This window comes from Eleutherodactylus coqui, chromosome 12 (genome assembly GCF_035609145.1).
Source record: "Eleutherodactylus coqui strain aEleCoq1 chromosome 12, aEleCoq1.hap1, whole genome shotgun sequence".
NCBI lineage: Eukaryota > Metazoa > Chordata > Amphibia > Anura > Eleutherodactylidae > Eleutherodactylus > Eleutherodactylus coqui.
Window position 1 is genome coordinate 23,862,725 of NC_089848.1, and position 7,177 is coordinate 23,869,901.

Sequence of the window (7,177 nt, forward strand, 5' to 3'; positions counted from 1 at the left end):
CTCTATACTTAACCCCTTAGTAGGAGTGTATATACTGCAGTGTAGCATATAGAACCGGCTACTAATACTCTATACTTAACCCCTTAGTAGGAGTGTAGATACTGCAGTGTAGCATATAGAACCGGCTACTAATACACACACTATACTTAACCCCTTAGTAGGAGTGCAGATACTGCAGTGTAGCATATAGAACCGGCTACTAATACTCTATACTTAACCCCTTAGTAGGAGTGTAGATAGTGCAGTGTAGCATATAGAACCGGCTACTAATACTCTATACTTAACCCCTTAGTAGGAGTGTACATACTGCAGTGTAGCATATAGAACCGGCTACTAATACTCTGAACTTAACCCCTTAGTAGGAATGTAGATACTGCAGTGTAGCATATAGAAGCGTCTACTAATACACACTCTATACTTAACCCCTTAGTAGGATTGTAGATACTGCAGTGTAGCATATAGAACCGGCTAGTAATAAACACTCTATACTTAACCCCTTAGTAGGAGTGTAGATACTGCAGTGTAGCATATAGAATCGGCTACTAATACTCTATACTTAACCCCTTAGTAGGAGTGTAGATACTGCAGTGTAGCATATAGAACCGGCTTGTAATACACACTCTATACTTAACCCCTTAGTAGGAGTGTAGATACTGCAGTGTAGCATATAAAGCCGGCTACTAATACTCTATACTTAACCCCTTAGTAGGAGTGTAGATACTGCAGTGTAGCATATAGAACCGGCTACTAATACACACACTATACTTAACCCCTTAGTAGGAGTGTAGATACTGCAGTGTAGCATATAGAGCCGGCTACTAATACTCTATACTTAACCCCTTAGTAGGAGTGTTGATACTGCAGTGTAGCATATAGAGACGGCTACTAATACTCTATACTTAACCCCTTAGTAGGAGTGTAGATACTGCAGTGTAGCATATAGAATCGGCTACTAATACTCTATACTTAACCCCTTAGTAGGAGTGTAGATACTGCAGTGTAGCATATAGAACCGGCTACTAATACACAAACTATACTTAACCCCTTAGTGGTAGCAGTGCAGATACTGCAGTGTAGCATATAGAACCGGCTACTAATACACACACTATACTTAACCCCTTAGTAGGAGTGTAGATACTGCAGTGTAGCATATAGAACCTGCTAGTAATACACACTCTATACTTAACCCCTTAGTAGGAGTGCAGATATTGCAGTGTGGCATATAGAACCGGCTACTAATACACTATACTTAACCCTTTAGTGGGAGTGTAGGTACTGCAGTGTAGCATATAGAACCGGCTACTAATACTCTATACTTAACCCCTTAGTAGGAGTGTATATACTGCAGTGTAGCATATAGAACCGGCTACTAATACTCTATACTTAACCCCTTAGTAGGAGTGCAGATACTGCAGTGTAGCATATAGAATCAGCTACTAATACACACACTATACTTAACCCCTTAGTAGGAGTGCAGATACTGCAGTGTAGCATATAGAACCGGCTACCAATGCTCTATACTTAACCCCTTAGTAGGAGTGTAGATACTGCAGTGTAGCATATAGAACCGGCTACTAATACACGCTCTATACTTAACCCCTTAGTAGGAGTGCAGATACTGCAGTGTAGCATATAGAACCGGCTACTAATACACACACTATACTTAACCCCTTAGTAGGAGTGTAGATACTGCAGTGTAGCATATAGAACCGGCTACTAATACACACACTATACTTAACCCCTTAGTAGGAGTGTAGATACTGCAGTGTAGCATATAGAACCGGCTACTAATACACACTCTATACTTAACCCCTTAGTAGGAGTGTAGATACTGCAGTGTAGCATATAGAACCGGCTACTAATACACACACTATACTTAACCCCTTAGTAGGAGTGTAGATACTGCAGTGTAGCATATAGAAGCGGCTACTAATACACACACTATACTTAACCCCTTAGTAGGAGTGTAGATACTGCAGTGTAGCATATAGAAGCGGCTACTAATACACACACTATACTTAACCCCTTAGTAGGAGTGTAGATACTGCAGTGTAGCATATAGAAGCGGCTACTAATACACACACTATACTTAACCCCTTAGTAGGAGTGTAAATACTGCAGTGTAGCATATAGAACCGGCTACTAATACTCTATACTTAAAGGGGTTGTCCCGCGCCGAAACGGGTTTTTTTTTTTTTCAACCCCCCCCCCCCCGTTCGGCGCGAGACAACCCCGATGCAGGGACGTACAGAAAGCTCACCGGAGCGCTTACCTTAATCCCCGCGCTCCGGTGACTTCTATACTTACCTGTGAAGATGGCCGCCGGGATCCTCTGCCTCCGTGGACCGCAGCTCTTCTGTGCGGTCCACTGCCGATTCCAGCCTCCTGATTGGCTGGAATCGGCACGTGACGGGGCGGAGCTACACGGAGCCCCATAGAGAACAGGAGAAGACCTGGACTGCGCAAGCGCGGCTAATTTGGCCATCGGAGGGCGAAAATTAGTCGGCACCATGGAGACGAGGACGCCAGCAACGGAGCAGGTAAGTATAAAACTTTTTATAACTTCTGTATGGCTCATAATTAATGCACAATGTATATTACAAAGTGCATTAATATGGCCATACAGAAGTGTATAGACCCACTTGCTGCCGCGGGACAACCCCTTTAACCCCTTAGTAGGAGTGTAGATACTGCAGTGTAGCATATAGAACCGGCTACTAATACACACACTATACTTAACCCCTTAGTAGGAGTGTAGATACTGCAGTGTAGCATATAGAACCGGCTACTAATACTCTATACTTAACCCCTTAGTAGGGGTGTAGATACTGCAGTGTAGCATATAGAACCGGCTACTAATACTCTATACTTAAACCCTTAGTAGGAGTGTAGGTACTGCAGTGTAGCATATAGAACCGGCTACTAATACTCTATACTTAACCCCTTAGTAGGGGTGTAGATACTGCAGTGTAGCATATAGAACCGGCTACTAATACTCTATACTTAACCCCTTAGTAGGAGTGCAGATGCTGCAGTGTAGCATATAGAACCGGCTACTAATACTCTATACTTAACCCCTTAGTAGGAGTGTAGGTACTGCAGTGTAGCATATAGAACCGGCTACTAATACTCTATACTTAACCCCTTAGTAGGGGTGTAGATACTGCAGTGTAGCATATAGAACCGGCTACTAATACTCTATACTTAACCCCTTAGTAGGAGTGCAGATGCTGCAGTGTAGCATATAGAACCGGCTACTAATACTCTATACTTAACCCCTTAGTAGGAGTGTAGATACTGCAGTGTAGCATATAGAACCGGCTACTTATACACGCTCTATACTTAACCCCTTAGTAGGAGTGTAAATACTGCAGTGTAGCATATAGAACCGGCTACTAATACTCTATACTTAACCCCTTAGTAGGAGTGTAGATACTGCAGTGTAGCATATAGAACCGGCTACTAATACACGCTCTATACTTAACCCCTTAGTAGGAGTGCAGATACTGCAGTGTAGCATATAGAACCGGCTACTAATACACACACTATACTTAACCCCTTAGTAGGAGTGCAGATACTGCAGTGTAGCATATAGAACCGGCTACTAATACTCTATACTTAACCCCTTAGTAGGAGTGTATATACTGCAGTGTAGCATATAGAACCGGCTACTAATACTCTATACTTAACCCCTTAGTAGGAGTGTAGATACTGCAGTGTAGCATATAGAACCGGCTACTAATACACACACTATACTTAACCCCTTAGTAGGAGTGTAGATACTGCAGTGTAGCATATAGAACCGGCTACTAATACTCTATACTTAACCCCTTAATAGGAGTGCAGATGCTGCAGTGTAGCATATAGAAGCGGCTACTAATACACACACTATACTTAACCCCTTAGTAGGAGTGTAAATACTGCAGTGTAGCATATAGAACCGGCTACTAATACTCTATACTTAACCCCTTAGTAGGAGTGTAGATACTGCAGTGTAGCATATAGAACCGGCTACTAATACACACACTATACTTAACCCCTTAGTAGGAGTGTAGATACTGCAGTGTAGCATATAGAACCGGCTACTAATACTCTATACTTAACCCCTTAGTAGGAGTGCAGATGCTGCAGTGTAGCATATAGAACCGGCTACTAATACTCTATACTTAACCCTTTAGTAGGAGTGTAGGTACTGCAGTGTAGCATATAGAACCGGGTACTAATACTCTATACTTAACCCCTTAGTAGGGGTGTAGATACTGCAGTGTAGCATATAGAACCGGCTACTAATACTCTATACTTAACCCCTTAGTAGGAGTGCAGATGCTGCAGTGTAGCATATAGAATCGGCTACTAATACTCTATACTTAACCCCTTAGTAGGAGTGTAGATACTGCAGTGTAGCATATAGAACCGGCTACTAATACACGCTCTATACTGAACCCCTTAGTAGGAGTGCAGATACTGCAGTGTAGCATATAGAACCGGCTACTAATACTCTATACTTAACCCCTTAGTAGGAGTGTAAATACTGCAGTGTAGCATATAGAACCGGCTACTAATACTCTATACTTAACCCCTTAGTAGGAGTGTAGATACTGCAGTGTAGCATATAGAACCGGCTACTAATACACGCTCTATACTTAACCCCTTAGTAGGAGTGCAGATACTGCAGTGTAGCATATAGAACCGGCTACTAATACACACACTATACTTAACCCCTTAGTAGGAGTGCAGATACTGCAGTGTAGCATATAGAACCGGCTACTAATACTCTATACTTAACCCCTTAGTAGGAGTGTATATACTGCAGTGTAGCATATAGAACCGGCTACTAATACTCTATACTTAACCCCTTAGTAGGAGTGTAGATACTACAGTGTAGCATATAGAACCGGCTCCTAATACACACACTATACTTAACCCCTTAGTAGGGGTGTAGATACTGCAGTGTAGCATATAGAACCGGCTACTAATACTCTATACTTAACCCCTTAGTAGGAGTGCAGATGCTGCAGTGTAGCATATAGAACCGGCTACTAATACTCTATACTTAACCCCTTTAGTAGGAGTGCAGATACTGCAGTGTAGCATATAGAACGGGCTACTAATACTCTATACTTAACCCCTTAGTAGGAGTGCAGATACTGCAGTGTAGCATATAGAACCGGCTACTAATACTCTATACTTAACCCCTTAGTAGGAGTGTAGATACTGCAGTGTAGCATATAGAACCGGCTACTAATACTCTATACTTAACCCCTTAGTAGGAGTGTAGATACTGCAGTGTAGCATATAGAACCGGCTACTAATACACACACTATACTTAACCCCTTAGTAGGAGTGCAGATACTGCAGTGTAGCATATAGAACCGGCTACTAATACTCTATACTTAACCCCTTAGTAGGAGTGTAGATACTGCAGTGTAGCATATAGAACCGGCTACTAATACACACACTATACTTAACCCCTTAGTAGGAGTGTAGATACTGCAGTGTAGCATATAGAACCGGCTACTAATACTCTATACTTAACCCCTTAGTAGGAGTGTAGATACTGCAGTGTAGCATATAGAACCGGCTTGTAATACACACTCTATACTTAACCCCTTAGTAGGAGTGTAGATACTGCAGTGTAGCATATAGAATCGGCTACTAATACTCTATACTTAACCCCTTAGTAGGAGTGTAAATACTGCAGTGTAGCATATAGAACCGGCTACTAATACTCTATACTTAACCCCTTAGTAGGAGTGTAGATACTGCAGTGTAGCATATAGAACCGGCTACTAATACACGCTCTATACTTAACCCCTTAGTAGGAGTGCAGATACTGCAGTGTAGCATATAGAACCGGCTACTAATACACACACTATACTTAACCCCTTAGTAGGAGTGCAGATACTGCAGTGTAGCATATAGAACCGGCTACTAATACTCTATACTTAACCCCTTAGTAGGAGTGTATATACTGCAGTGTAGCATATAGAACCGGCTACTAATACTCTATACTTAACCCCTTAGTAGGAGTGTAGATACTGCAGTGTAGCATATAGAACCGGCTCCTAATACACACACTATACTTAATCCCTTAGTAGGGGTGTAGATACTGCAGTGTAGCATATAGAACCGGCTACTAATACTCTATACTTAACCCCTTAGTAGGAGTGCAGATGCTGCAGTGTAGCATATAGAACCGGCTACTAATACTCTATACTTAACCCCTTTAGTAGGAGTGCAGATACTGCAGTGTAGCATATAGAACGGGCTACTAATACTCTATACTTAACCCCTTAGTAGGAGTGCAGATACTGCAGTGTAGCATATAGAACCGGCTACTAATACTCTATACTTAACCCCTTAGTAGGAGTGTAGATACTGCAGTGTAGCATATAGAACCGGCTACTAATACTCTATACTTAACCCCTTAGTAGGAGTGTAGATACTGCAGTGTAGCATATAGAACCGGCTACTAATACACACACTATACTTAACCCCTTAGTAGGAGTGCAGATACTGCAGTGTAGATATAGAACCGGCTAATAATACTCTATACTTAACCCCTTAGTAGGAGTGTAGATACTGCAGTGTAGCATATAGAACCGGCTACTAATACACACACTATACTTAACCCCTTAGTAGGAGTGTAGATACTGCAGTGTAGCATATAGAACCGGCTACTAATACTCTATACTTAACCCCTTAGTAGGAGTGTAGATACTGCAGTGTAGCATATAGAACCGGCTACTAATACTCTATACTTAACCCCTTAGTAGGAGTGTAGATACTGCAGTGTAGCATATAGAACCGGCTTGTAATACACACTCTACACTTAACCCCTTAGTAGGAGTGTAGATACTGCAGTGTAGCATATAGAATCGGCTACTAATACTCTATACTTAACCCCTTAGTAGGAGTGTAGATACTGCAGTGTAGCATATAGAACCCGCTACTAATACACAAACTATACTTAACCCCTTACTGGTAGCAGTGCAGATACTGCAGTGTAGCATATAGAACCGGCTACTAATACACACACTATACTTAACCCCTTAGTAGGAGTGTAGATACTGCAGTGTAGCATATAGAACCGGCTAGTAATACACACTCTGTACTTAACCCCTTAGTAGGAGTGCAGATACTGCAGTGTGGCATATAGAACCGGCTACTAATACAC